Source organism: Protopterus annectens, chromosome 2.part0 (assembly GCF_019279795.1).
Source record: "Protopterus annectens isolate FY-2018-M chromosome 2.part0, PAN1.0, whole genome shotgun sequence".
Lineage (NCBI taxonomy): Eukaryota > Metazoa > Chordata > Ceratodontiformes > Protopteridae > Protopterus > Protopterus annectens.
Window position 1 is genome coordinate 618,687,616 of NC_056728.1, and position 15,960 is coordinate 618,703,575.

The window sequence follows — 15,960 nt, forward strand, 5'->3', positions numbered from 1 at the left end:
ACTGTTAATGGACAGCAGATTGATCCTGCACGTACATTGATAGCATGATACAGGTGTTCCCTGGTGTCAGTGGCATCTGTCCATACAGGACATGTGTTTCAGGCATGGTATGTCCTTTGTGGGTCACATTTGATGGCACCACAGGTGTTGCAGGTGTCCAGTGGGGAACATAGGGAAGGTGCACTGTCTGCATGTATGTGCCTATTGGACTGATGGACAGGGTGCCATGCTCTCTGTAGCCCACTGCAATCACACCATGGTTACTATTAATGGGCAATATGCAGGGTACTACCAACATAGCGGCTGCTGCCTAGGCAAGTGTGTGTGTGTGTGTGTGTGTGTGTGTGTGTGTGTGTGTGTGTGTGAGACATGGATTGAGAGTGTTCTCTAGGTAATACATGGGTTGCTACCTTTGTTCACCTGGCCTTGATGTCACATCTAGGGGTATGGATTTGCACCCCAGCCTCTCTTGGCTATTTCACATCTGTTATTCCTGTACTGTGGACATTGTGACATATACTAGGGCCACCATATAGGAAATTTGCAAAACCTGCTCCACAATGAGTCCATTTGTTACACACTCACAGCTACCTCCACACAGGATATGAATAACAAACACAAACACAGGCACACACACACACCTCCCATGTCAGGGATTAGAACTCCTACCTAACTAGTTTATTACACTATAGCACTATGCAGTTATAGGGCATACCATGGAGATTACTGGAGTACTCCCTCCCCAAAGTTGTATTTCACAGTGAATGATATCAGCAGGATTGCCAAAGTAGGGCATTTGAATTGTAGTGAGTGTGATTAGCCTAAAATGCATTGCTCCCTACACAGACATAGAAACACACACACAAACATCCACACCTACCATGTGTGGGAATAGATCCCCTACCAGAGTTCTATATCACACTACAGTATTATACTGTTATAGAACATGCCACAGAGATTACCGGAGTACTTCTTCCCCAAAGGTGTATTTCACAGTGAATGACATCAGCAGGCTTGCCAAAGTAGGACATTTGATTTGTAGTGAATGTGAGTAGCCTAAAAAACATTGCTCTCTACACAGACACACACACACACACACACACACACACACACACACACACACACACACACACACACACACACACACACACATGCCATGTCTGGGATTAGAACTCCTACCTAACTAGTTTATCACACTACAACAGTACAATGTTATGGGATGCGCCACAGAGATTACTGGGTTACACCTATCCCAAAGGTGTATTTCACAGTGAATGACATCAACAGTCTTGCCAAAGTAGGGCATTTGATTTGTAGTGAGTGTGACTAGCCTGAAAAGGATTGCTCTCTACACAGACAAGACACACACACACACACACACACACACACACACACACACACACACACAAACACACACACACAGAGTTGCCATGTCTGGGATTAGAACTCCTACCTAACTAGTTTATCACAGTAGAGAAGTACGCAGTTATAGGACACGCCATGGAGATTACTGGGCTACAGCTTTCCAAAAGGTGTATTTCACAGTGAATGACCTCAGCAGCCTTGCCAAAGTAGGGCATTTGAAATGTAGTGAGTGTGACCAGCCTAAAAAGCATTGCTCTCTACACAGACAGAGAGACACACACACACACACACACACACACACACACACACACACACACACACACACACACACACACACACACACAGTTGCCATGTCTGGGATTAGAACTCCTACCTCACTAGTTTATCACACTACAGCTGTATGCAGTTGTAGGATGCGCCACAGAGATTACTGGGCTACACCTTTCCCAAAGGTGTATTACAAAGTGGATGACCTCAGCAGGCTTGTCATAGTAGGGCTATGGGGAGGGCAGTATGTGTGCATGGGCCATGACCCATTCATCTAGAGTTTGACATACCACATGCGGGCACATGCAGGGTTATATTCCACAGGTATTTAGCTGCTAGATGACTACTTCCTTGTACAGTCATGTTGCACAGCTAGCACTTGCACTACATAGCTTGTAATGCTGATGGATACCAGTGGCTAATGGCTACAGTGAGTGACATTTACACCTCATGTGGTAGTAGCCATTTGGCTGTGTGCTGGGTGGGACAGGCCTCATAATGGATGGCTCCTTGTCACAATCATTCTCTTCCACACATCTATGTACGTCTACCTTTGGCTTATTATAGTAATTTGTCCTTGGTTATATGTATTCCTATCCACTGTGTGTACAAATATGTCTGGTGCATACTGAGGAGTGTATGCACTACCATCTGCATCTGCCAGATATGTATGGTCCACTGTTGTTTGCAGACATGAGCTTTATTTGTTTGTGTGTGAGCATGCCCAGTATGCCCTTCTGTATTGCATGTGTGGATCGATTCCAGGTAGTTTGTACTCCAGTGCAGACTTTTGTGTTGTACACCTACAGATAGCAAACTGTTTCTGCAGGGTATCCGTCGATCATTTGGCAATATGGGGACAAACTGTGCAGGGGATAGTGTGTACTGTAGATGATTGTGTCTCTGCTGCTTCAGCTGCATGGTACTGCTGTTAGCAGGGATATTCAGACATGTGTACTGTTATACACTGTGATGTTTTCTGTCCTCATTTACTGTCAGGTGGACATTCTTGCTCACAGTGATGTCTTGGGGGACAAGGGTGACTGCAGCTGTGTCTGGTATTGTGGGCGAACACCTACATATTCAAGGTATGTTATGCCATTCTGGAGGGGGAGTTGCAGACATTTGCTGGGTCTATGTATCCAGTTCAGCACCTTGGTACAGTGCTGGCAGAGGATCCCATACTTGTACATCCATCAATGTGACAGAATGGCCTTATCTTGCTGTGGCAATGCCTCACAGCTGTACAGATTTGCACAAGTTACCCAGATGCAGGGGCCATGGGTCAGGACATTACCCCTATTGTTGTGTATGGGCAGGTTGGTAGCCACCCATTTATATGTTTGCAGCCAGGGATAGTGTGTGCACACAGCTTGGTGTCAGACCCTGCACATTCCATGCTGCCCATGCTCCCACCCCCCTCTGTTATTCTATCCTCTTCCATACATTATGCATACATTCTCTGATACATTCCCTAAGGTTATCACCCCATCACAGCTGTGTGTTAGTGTTGGTCCACAGTTCAAGCAGTAGGACATGGTGGACATGTTATTGTGGTTTGTCCACATGGCCTTCCATAAGGCTTATGTGGAGTGTGTTATGTTGTTAGTTGGGTGCCCATGACATAACATGCATTGGTAGTACATGTGAGACACAGGCCTTTGGCAGAGGCCTGTGGGCCATTAGATGATGCTGCAGGCCAGATGTGGCAGGCTGTTGCATTCTGTCAGCCCTACAGTCTTAGACCACCATACAGTATATTCCCCCGGGGTGACAGGGTATGTGTGATAGGTGTACATGCCAATACCATATATCAGTCTTGATCAGGTGGTGTGGATGTTGGCAGGGTGCTACCTACAGCTAGGGACACATCTGCATGGGACACCTGCACTGCATGCTGCATTCTTCCGCTATTGCCATATACAGGTGGGGTCATATTGCACCCATTCCCACAGCAGGGATATGACCAGAGAGGTACATGTGGGTGGTGTTTGTGTGAGCTGGGTGCATGTGTGCTATGGACACTGCTTGCATCTGACACACAGATATGCATGTGGCATTCCAGTTATGCAGGCATGTGCAGGTACATCAGCTGTTTCCCAATACATTGGTCCTTCCTCCTTTGTGATCTGCAAGGGTTTTGGCAGACATCACCAGTATCCCCTACTATAGGACCAGATAATGGGATGCATACCTGTATGTACAACTCCAAGGGTGTCTCCGTTTCACAGTGACACAGTATATACTGTATGTCTGGGGTACTTTCCCCTGTGTACTGCTTGTATATCTAGCCCAACAGCCATGCCATGTCAGTCTTCCATGTCAGTCTTTCAGATGGTGACACATATTACCACCATACATTTACAATGGCTTACTGCTAGCATGTGTTATACTGGTGGGGATTGTCTTTGGCACTGCAGTTGTGAGGGCTTGTCCCTGTCATCAGCAGTAGTGAGCAATGGCCACCAGGTCTTACCTCAGCATGCACACGTACTGACCACTCTCACACAATCTGGAACACACACCAACCTAACACACACAGACCTGCATATTGTGCAAATGCTACAACCTATCCTGCTACCTTGGCCACCTCTGGGCATCTGTGCTCCACTGGTATTATACCTACACATACATGTTACTATATTTCTACATAGGGTTGTGGGGGGGCATGCCTGTCTGTTACAACGTGTGTACATCAGATTGGGGGGGCACACAAGACCATTACTACATTCCTACGTAGGTTTGTGGGGGCACACTTAACTGTTACTACATGTCTAGGTTGGGTTGGGGGGAGCACACCTGCCTATGTCTACATTCCTACACAGGATAGGGTGGGGGCACACCTGACTGTTACTACATGTCTACGCTGGAGTGGGGGAAGGGGCACACCTGACTGTTTATACATGTCTACATAGGAGTAGGAAGAGGCACACCTGACTGTTACTACATTACTACATAGGATTGTGGGGGGACACACCTGACTGTTTCTACATTTCTACACAGGATTTAGGGGGCACACCTGCCTATTTCTACATTTTTTCACAGGATTGGGGGGGCACACCTGACTGTTTCTACATTTCTACACAGGATTGAGGGGCACACCTGACTGTTACTACATTTCTACACAGGATTGGGGAGGGCACACCTGACTGCTTCTATGGTTCTACATAGGATGGGGGGGCACACCTGACACTTGTACACATTTGCTCTGACTGTACTGGTATGTCAGGTATGCCATTTCATTCTGTATTCTAACCTATCATGCTGACTAGAGGCATATTTGTGTACTGCAGGTCTTAGCTTTGATTGACCTACATATTAGTTTCTGACTTCCTACCCTTCAGAACTAACTTCCCACTGCCTGACCTGCTGTGGTCTGTCTGTGTAGGCCTGGGGTGGAGGTTACCCATAGGCATCATTCAGAGGCCATAGCACAGCCTTTGTTTGTGTTTGTCTAAACCTGTCCTGCTGTCTGAGACTGTTGTTGGGTATGTGAACCTCCCTGACTGGCATGTGTGAGTCATGTGGACACATGTGGTCCAGCACATTTCCTGTAGTGGGTTTTGTCGCCCTGTGTAGTACTGGCAACTATGGTGACACCAGCATTTGTTACAGATCTCATGGTGCCACTATACGTGTCTACTGTCTGCTGGCATACCATTCATCTACCCGATTCCCTTGCATGCTAACATCCATACCATAGATACAGGTAACAACACATTCCACTTAATTCGGCAATTGGTAGGTTGAGTGACTTACCTTGTGGATATCCCAGTACTGAGGGTGGTGCTGCAGGGCTGCCTATGTCAGATGCACATAGTACACTCCCTGCACATGACTGAGTACAGGTAGTGCCATGTTTGGCATCCCTTTTACTGTATGTGTGAGTCAGAGAGAGGTTTCATTCCCTGGTCCCTCGTCTGTTAGTGTATGTGCTATGTGTTGCCTCTTTGCCAAGACCAGGGCATACTGGGCATGCCTCCTTCTGCCTACTGGGGTAGGCTCAGGTTGTTCCTCCTCTGAGTCACTCTGTGCCTGTGCAGTCCTTGGCAATGGTGGGGGAGGGGGGTGTGGCCCTGTCCCGTGCTGTTCCTGCTGCAGCTGTTTCCACAGGATCATATTGTGTAGCATGGCACATACAATGACAATTTGGGTACATGTAGCTGGTCAGTACTGCAAGGCTCCACCGGATGTGTCCAGGCACTGGAACCGTGACTTGAGCATCCCAAACACATGCTCTATTATAATTCTGGTCTGTGCATGTGCCTCATTATGGAGTTCTTGTTTGGGAGTGTGTGAATTTCTGATGGGTGTCATCAGCCATGGCTCTAGTGCGTAACCAGCATCCCCCACTAGGTGATCGTAAGGGATGTCCCCATTGGCAAATCTGTGGTACAGCTGCATCAGATGCCAGATGTGGGAATTGTGATAGCTTCCAGGGTAGCCAGCTCACACATTCATTATTATGCCCTGGGCATCGCACACGACCTGGCAGTTGATGGAGGGAAAGCCCTTGCGGTTGATGTAGACCCTACCCCGCTCACCAGGTGGTGCTTTGATGCATATGTGCATGCAGTCTATAGTACCAACTACCTCAGGGTATTCTGCTATTTGGTGGAACAGTTGCACATTGCTGGCCAACACCTCATGGGTGTTGGGGAAATATACGTGCTCACCGGCATGTGCTGACATAGCATCCAGGAACTGGTGGAGTACCCTGGATGCTGATGCCTGTGAGAGCCCCATCATATCCCCAGTTGGCCTTTGGAAGGTACCTGTAGCTAGTATTCTTAGGCCTACACATACCTTGGTATCCACTGGGATGGGTTCCCTTCTGTTAGTTCTGTGTGTCAGGCGTGGCCAGCACAGTTCAACAATTTGCTGTAAGAGGTCCCTGTCCACCCTATAGTGCTGCACTATCTCCAGCTCATGTGGCACCTGGTAGGTTACCCTGGGTCTGTACACTCTTCTCCATCTCCTCACTGTGGGTTGGTCGACAGCATTCACATCCTCACCACCCTCAGCCTCTTCCACATGTTGTATTATAGCTATTGCAGCCCCTATCATTGTGTTGTTTTGTTTGTTAAAAGTTCCCCGCTTGTGTACACCAGTGGTGTAGAGTATGGGAAAAACCAGAAGGAAAGGTGTTTGCATAGTTTATAGTAGTGTTCTGGGCTGGGCTGGTCTGCTGCCTGTGTAATTGGCTGATTCTGATACATTTCACCTGCCAGCTATGCTAGTTCTCCCTGATTACCTTCCTACTGTTGTTTTTCCTTCCCATTGCCTTCTTGTTTAAGTCCAGGGGTGCGCCGCGCAAACACAGTGCTCAAATGTGCACAGAGCTGCTATTTCCTGGTTTACATTTTTTCCCCCTTTAAAACTTGGTGCGTGGTGCACACACCCGCTTTGGCAATATAAAGAGTGCTATGCAGCCTCAGACACACCCCTTTCTTAGCTCTGCTAAGCTAAGGGCAAACCCGAGCCACAGGGCTCCAATCCGCTTACAGTATGCCTGGCACACACCCTTATGATGTCAGCTAACCCCTAGGCTTGCACCAAGCTATTCCTGCTCTTACACTGTTGGGAACTGTCTAGCATGCAGGGGAAATCTGGGATTCACTATCATTCACCTCATTTACATAGGATTGCCTGCTAATGCATAGTTACATGTCTAACACTGAGCCTCCCCCCTTAGCAATCACTATTCACTGGTCATGTTGTCTTCTGCCTGCCATTGACTATAATGGCAGAATAGTGATTTTAGTTAGAATGCTTATTTTGGGTTTATTTTCTTATTTTCCCCCCAATCACGTTTGCGCGCCACTGCCCTATGCTTAAACAGCCGAGATCGGCTAAAAAAAAAAATAAAAGTTGATTTTTTTTTTCCAGTTGTTTTCCATGCTAATTACCTTTTACTTGGCCATTGGCATGCTTTCTAAATGATATCCACCCTTTATTTGGAGCTGTCATGGCTCCGTTTTGGAATTTGAAGAAATGTACTCCATTAATGGCAGAGTACATTTCTACAGATTACACTAGTCCTGCATGTTTGGTTTCCAGCTTCCTGTATTGCAAATTCACCTAATTTGCATGGATTTCTCCTGCAAATGGGGTAATTTGCATACAGGGGCTGAGTCCATACAGGACTAGTGCAGAAGCGCTCATGCACACCCCTACCTGGATCGCACAGTAGACATATTGCCTGCTGGAGCTCCTGCACTAATCCTGCATGCCGTGCAAGGCTTGCAGATTCCGGGGGAAAGTTGTTTTATCTTTTCTGAGGTAATACATGTCCTACTGCATGTAGCACAGCTTTGTATTTACAGTGCAGTGCTGCTCTGTGTTTCACAGCAAAGATGTAAGCTATTAGATCTAGGACATATAGCAATGATATTAAAAAATATTAAGTATTTAGCATTGTTTAAATTTGATACTCTTTGCATTGTGGGGCTCTTACAGAACAGCCTGCTAAAAGTCTAGCATGTAATACTTTTTAAAATGATTCTCAGTGATGAAGAAGTTATAACTGGGAAAGCATTCAGAATGAATTAAGAATTTTATGCAAAACATCAAGCAATCTGTTATTACTGTGACGTTGCATATAGTAGCATAACTACAAAAAAGTGAAAAATTGCAGAAAATTTGGAAATTACTATTATACAGGAAACAGAATAATGAAGTTGACATTCGTTTCATACTTGTATATTTACAAAGCCATAGTGTCTGAAATTAAATGGCTTTAAACCGCTTAATCTAAATTAATGATAAGGAATTAGTGAAGAAAAGATGTAGTCTGAAGCTAGACACATCTACTGTTTGGATACATTTTTCCACAAGCATGTTATGTTTTTGTAACAAATTACACATTTGAAAGAACATTTTCTTTTAATGATATTTATTCCAGATATCAGTCTCAGTTCTCAGTCAATTATATACTATTGTTAATAACTATTTCTTACTTAATTTAACAGGTGTTTAGAAAAAAAGGCAAATTGTGTCATACTGCTTTCAAATGTGTAATAGTTTGATGATGTTTCTGCATTTATAACGTTGAAAGAAAAATGTGTTCTGAAATGTAAGCAGGTACTATTACATATTTTTGCCAACATTCAAGACTTTAATTTTAACACCTGTTAATGGCCTGCTAGCATAGGCTGTAACTTTATGATTGCCATCATATCCCTGGCTTAAGCGTGATCCCAGAACACTGGAACTGGCATCAACTTCTGTCATAGTTCTGCAACAGGTGTCAAAATAGATCATAATAACAACTGGGCTTAGGCCTTAACATTTCTGCAGCTTTTTGATCCTAGAGGAGAATATGGAGAACTTAGCAAAATAAAGCAGGACATGGTAGTGAAAAGAAAAAAAAATATGCTGGTTGAAACAATTTTAAAAAGCCATCTGAAGCATTGGATTTACCCCAGGGCCCTGAAAAGGGAATGTGGAAGTAAGTTTCTGTACAGTACTAAAGAACATACCATACCGTGATTGATAAAATCAGTTAGAAGATATTTTCGTTGTTCAGTCAAATGTTCTACTATTTTGAGCACAAATAGATTATATGCACAAGATAATCAATTTCGGTCTGTGGAGATCATTTGGAAGAGAATTAATGAAAAGCAAAAACTGTATAGATCCAAGCATGGACCTCTGTGGAATACACATTGTAGAGTCTATCGGAAGGCAAAAAGTTTCCAAAGTAATAGTGATTTTTTTCTTTTGAAAGACAGTGAACAAATGTAGCATTTTATTGGTAAATCCAGCACTGAAATATTGTTAGGTAGGAGACAATAGACAACAAGATAACATCACCTTCCAGGTCAACAAAGAGTGCCCCTATGTATTCCCAATGTCCATATTTGAAAAGACACACAGTGCATTCTCAGGCTATATCCAGGATGGAGACACCTTGATAATCCCATAGCAGAGTTTATAGTCAGTGGCCAAGTGCATTACTACTGTACCCTTCCTGTGTCTATGCCCTGAACCCCCCTCCCTCCACTGACATACATTCAATGTTTTATTTTAACCACATACAAAAGTAAATACCACCACTCTGTTCCACTGGTAGCAGACTCCATCCAAGTCAGCAGAAAGGAAAAATCTGGACCATATTCTAATATAAGAGTACCACTGGTTTGGAGATTAATTTGACACATGATCAAGGTTCAAACCTGAGTTCAGGCACCTGCAATTAACTCATTATTTATTTCTTTATTTAGTTATTTTACATTTGTTAACCTGGTTAGTGCAGCTGAGCATTAGCTCGTTTTCAGTGGAGACCCGAGGAGAAAAGCTCCAAAGTCAGTATTAACATTTTACATGAAGTCAGCAAGAAAATTGCATTGGCAGCTAAAACAATTACAGAAATAACATTTTACAATAAAATTTTACAGATAACAGTTGGGTACAAATGTTAGAGATCAAACTGCAAAAAGCATTTACAACAAATCATACAGAAAAGCAGTAGAGTACAATGTCAGAATTCTTACAACAAAAACTTAAGGTACAATGTCAATTTAGGGAAAACAGTGTTCATTATTTCTAAAGTAGTTATATACAGTACAGGTACAGATGGAGTAGTAAGGTAATGTAGAGGTTAAGCAATGAGACAGAGAGCTAGTTGGATATTAAGACAGACAGTGGAAGTGAAAGGAGGGATGAGAGACATGCTGGGGTTAGGCAGTTTCAGGGGGGATGACTACAATGGCAGGACTATTTATTTATTAGATATTCCCGAGTGGCTAGTTTGAAATGTTTTATTTGGTTAAGGGACCTAATTTCTAGGGGTAGTTGGTTCCAAGTTGTAGCAGGGCTATAGATATAAAGTAAACACCCTGATTTGGTAGTTATAATTGATGGAAGGCTAGGGCAGAAAGATGGTGGATAGAGGATGGAGTGGATAATTAACAGTTGCTGTAGTAGCAGCAAATGAGGGAATTCAAGCCACTGCAACTGTTTAAGTGATAGGCAATGGTGTGATTTGTAGGTTTGGTTTGCAGCAAATCTAACAACTTTATTATACGTAGTTTCAAGTCTGGTTATGAGTGTGGTGTTAAGATTTGTGTATAACTGAAAGCTATAAAGGAGGGTGGGAAGAATAAATGCATGGGAGAGGGTTATTCTGGCTGAGTTAGTTTAATGTCTTTTGTTTCGGTAAAGAAGTCCGAGTTTCTGGTGAGTCTTTTTGATAGAGGTGGTGATTTGGAGATCAAATTTAAGCTGATCATCTATTATGACTCCTAGCAGTTTAGTGCTAGGGTCAGAGGTAATGACAGTGTTATTGCTAGATAGGATGGAAAATGTTGTTTTGAGATTTATGAGGTTTTTTTGGGAGGAAGAGTAGGAGCTTAGTTTTCTTAGGGTTAAGAATTAATTTGTTGTCACAATGCCATGTTTCTGGTGTTGAATGATGCTTGGGTAGTAGAGTGGTGGTCAGATGTATTGTCAGCAATGGTGGTGACTGTAGTATCATCAGCATATTGTACAAGTGTGGAGTTGGGACAAGAAGTGTAAAGTAGGTTGGTGAAAATATTGAAGAGCAGTGGCCCCAGTATGGATCCTTGGGGGACACCCATTGGGATGCTTGGGGGGAAGAAAGAGCAGAGTGCCATTTAACAGCTTGTTGGTAGTTACAGAGATATCTGGAAAACCAGGATATGGTGGGAGGACAGAATCTTAGGTGAGATAGTTTGTCTAGGATGAGGGGATGGGAGACAGTGCCAAAGGCTTTGGACAGGTCAAGGAACAGACATGAGACTAGTTTATTATTGTCATGGGTCTTCTTCTTCCGGCTGCTCCCGCTAGGGGTCATCACAGCAGATCAACTATTTCCATTTCTTCCTGTCTTCTGCATCTTGCTCTGTCACACCAACCACCTGCATGTCCTCTCTCACCACATCCATAAACCTTATCTTAGGCCTTCCTCTTTTCCTGTTACCTGGCAGCTTCATCCTTAGCATCTTTTTCCCAATATACTCTGCATCCCTCCTCAGCACATGTCCAAACCAACGTAATCTTGCCTCTCTGGCTTTGTATCCAAACCTTCCAACCTGGGCTGACCCTCTAATATACTTATTCCTAATCCTGCCCATCCTCGTCACAACCAGTGCAAATCTTAACATCTTCAACTCTGCCACGTCAAGCTCTGACTCCTGTCTTTTTGTCAATGCCACTGTTTCTAACCCATATAACATAGCTGGTCTCACTACCCTCTTGTAGACCTTCCCTTTCACTCTTACTGGTACTCGTCTGTCAAAAATCACTCCTGATACTCTTCTCCACCCACTCCATCCCGCCTGTACTCTCTTCTTCACCTCTCTTATACACTCACCATTACTCTGAACTGTTGATCCCATGATACAGTATTAATGAAGGATATTAGTGTAGTTGTAGTGCTGTGTTTGTGTGTGTGTGTGTGTGTGTGTTAGAAGGTTCTGTTGGAGAAGGTATTGCATTATCTGCTTGTGAATGCATTTCTTAAGAATCTTGGAGAGGGGAGACAGTATAGCAATTGGTCTGAAGTTTGATATATCAGAACAATTACCTCCTTTATGTATGGGTAATGTGTAGAAAGGTTTCCATATTGCTGGAACATATGATTCAGGGCTAGATCAGTTGATCAGGATGGATACTGGCTAGGCTAGGGGTTCAGCAGCTATATGTAGGAAGCAAGAGGGTAGGTTATCAGCTGAGGGGGAGCAGGGTTTGAGTTTAGAGAGCAGAGATTTAATATATTTAATTGAGACAGATGTAAGAGAGAAAGCGTTAGAAGGAGAAGGAGGGGAAGATGGGAAAGTGGGGTTTTTAGTATTTTTACTATTGGGGAGGTTATTAATTATGGTAGTTATTGAATTAATAAAATGATTGTTAACCATTACAGCCTAGAGGTGCTTCCAGGTGTTTCTGGACTTACATCCTAATGATGCCTCTATGTGTCAAATATTGCTTGTTCATATTTGCATAAATAATTCCAAAACCATGCTACTTAACAGGTATTATAATATTTCATCTTAAAGATTACACAATGTCAAACATAACCGTATTGATGTCTCTCCTCTGTATAGTGCATATAAAGATATATTGAATATTATTTGTATGCTATTTATTTGTATTGTAATAATTTTCATTTTTCTCTAAATATCTCAACAATCACATGACACAGAACTTCTTAGACTAGTATGAAAGCTCGCGACTGTATGAAGAAAATGCTGCTGGTTGTATGTGTGTTACGTGAATAGTTACTGAGATATCATAAGCTGTTAATACTACATTACAAAATTCATATTTACTATGGTTGCTGTGGCTTATAAAATCCAGTTTAAGACCTAGACCCAGTTTAAGACATAGAAATGAATGAATGCAACCCTGTAAATGTTACTTTGTGCTGAATAGTTTGTAACATTTATAGTTCACGAGATATGAACATTTGCTTGAAGTGTGAAGTGGTAACTTCATTTTCTTAAGCTCAGGCCACACCCAATGGGAGTTAGAATACAAACTCAAAAGAGCTCCATTAAGGGGAATGAGTTAACATGGCATTTTAAGATGTATTTTGTCTATTTTTGAGATATTTTGTATCTTACAGATTTATCACCCTATCTTGGTTTCCCTGCATCTCACCGAGTGCTTGATAAATGAAGACTCAGCCCATCAAGTTCAGCTCTTGTTATTAAGCATGACGGTTCTCCATAACGAAAGCACTGCCAGTGTGGTATCTGTGTGTACCAGCAGTGGCTCATTGTTGTAGGCACATAGGAAAAGCACTGCCAGTGTGGTATCTATGTATATCAGCAGTGGCTCATTTGTTGTAGGCACATAGGAAAACCACTGCCAGTGTGGTATCTATGTGTACCAGCAGTGGCTCATTTGTTGTAGGCATTTTCAGTTATACTGGTGTGATTTCTGTGGAGGAGACCAGGGAAATGGCAGCCTGTGCTCGAAGATGAGTGGTGGGACTGTTTGCTTGCAATGTCCCTTGTGTAAAAGTGAGAAGAATCCACCTGGGTCAGCCCTGCACATGCCCCCTACACATGCCCCCTTGTCTTCACAATCTGTGCATGGGCAGTGGAAACATAGGACCTAACAAATAAATGTCAAACCACCCCTGCTGACTGTCTAAATGATAGCCAGTCCTGGCCAACCACTGGCCTACTGATGGGGAATAAATAGGCTGATTGTTTGGGTGGGAGCTGATAATCAGCAGGCTGCAGAGACAAAAATGGGAACAAAGACCAATAATGTCATATGATTATGTCAAGCAATACATGGATAAGATGAATTTGAATTTTATCTGAACTGTCCATCATATAACATTTGTCATTTTAATCCCAAACATAACTGTAATTGTGACTTAAGATCTACTAATTCAGTTTTAAGTCTGCTGTAATTCATGCAAATATAAACCACTCAAAGGAATTGCCACACACAACAGCATCCCCTCCCCACAGGGGGAGGAACACAAGAGTGTAAGTCGCTCACTTTTTTAATTAAAAAAACTCCTCTGTGAATTGACCATGTCAAAAGACAAGTCAAAACGACAGTTATCCAAGCTTTTATCAGTCATGCAAGAAAAACTGTTCTGCATTTCAAAATGCACTGGAAATTTTAACTAATAAAATCTCCATGCATTTGGATGCATTCAATATGTATTCAAGTGGCCTTCAAATATATGTCATTGGGGAAGGTCAGATGTCCCCTCAAAAATGTTATCTGTTGCTTGAGTCTTACTACTTCAGGGAGAGAGTCTATAACTTAAATCAAACATTGTATGTTGACTAATATTCCCTTAGGCAGCTTACATTGACAGCATGTTTAATCAAAAAAACATCATACTAAGTGTTTTTATGGGGAAAAATCCTCCTTTGCAGTCCTACCAGGAGGGTGACACACTCTCAGAACAGACAAGAATATAATATTTTATGTTATCAGCTTTGCATTTATTTGTAGGTGAAAGTAAGCTTATTCAACATTGATTTATCCACTTTCCAAGCCTGTTGTTCTACACTTAAATCATGCTAATAATTAGGATGGCTAGCATGCATCAGGTTGTGTCTGTATAAAAATAAAATGTATTACAATATTACAAATAAATGAATATCTTAATGTGTATGCATTTAAAGTGCTGTTCAGCATTATTAAGTCATAAAAAAGTCATTTACATCAGTTTAGTTTGGCTAACTGTCACGTTTAGTAGGATTGTGTTTCTTTAATATGATTACAGGGTTTGTGATGTCACTGGTTTTAATTTATATTTAAATGTGGTTAATTGGTATGTTTGTATTCTGATGAAGTCTCTCATTTGAGATGAAAGCGCTAAATGTACTAATAAAAGTGCTTTGTTTTCCTTCTTCAGAGTATCGGATGTAGTATTTTCCATTTTATTTTGTTTAGTTTTGCTTTAGTTTCGGTTTTATTTGTATTAACTGTCAAACAGGTCAAATACCATTTTAAGGAAAAAAATCATCTAAAAGTAGTTTGTTGACAGAATCCTTGCAATAGTCTTTGGTCAATGTAAGAAATACAGTTCTGATTTATGTGTCCACTATCTGCAGAATACAGAAAACTGAAGATAATTAGTTACAAACTCATAGAGTCATTGTTGGGGATATACCCTTTTGACTTGCGCAGTAATTGGTTGATTTCTTTCTTTGGCAAGTCACCTCGTTACTGCAAAGTTTTTTGCCTGTGTGGATGAGAGCCCTGAATTAGTAAGATGTAATAGCACAGCCTTTAGTTCCTTTGTTAGAGGTACTACAGTTCTCGGAGATACACCCAAGCAAAGCTTTATGAGTCTGTCTATAGCTGTAATAGCTGGAGAGCTTATATGACTGAAAGTTTGAACTGCTCAAGATGCTGAAGATGGAATAAAACTAAATGAATATCAAAATGTTTGTACGTCTCTGCAGTTTCTAGCTCTATTAAAAGGGGAGAGAAGACTTTGAATTTTTTGTCCTGTCTATGCTGTGGATGATTCCACTTGTTGACACAGTGTGTCAGGCCTTTAGAACACAGCTGATTTCTCTCTCCAAAGTTTACTACTCTTTGACAAATGTATGTATTTTGAGGAAGGAAAGTAAATGGATTTGTAAAAATTAAGTTCCTTTTAATAGCCTGTGATTTGTATTACCCTTTTTGACCTCTTGGCACCTTAATGCCCAAAGTAGGATAGTGTATATTTCATATATATGTATCCAGCTTTGAAGTCTTTACTTGTGATGGCACCTCTTTGCCTTCATTCCTTCTGGTGAGCTAAAAGCAGATACTAATACAGATGGCTGAGAGGCCATTGTTCCCTGCTAGGAAAATAAATCTTTCAAGTTGCAT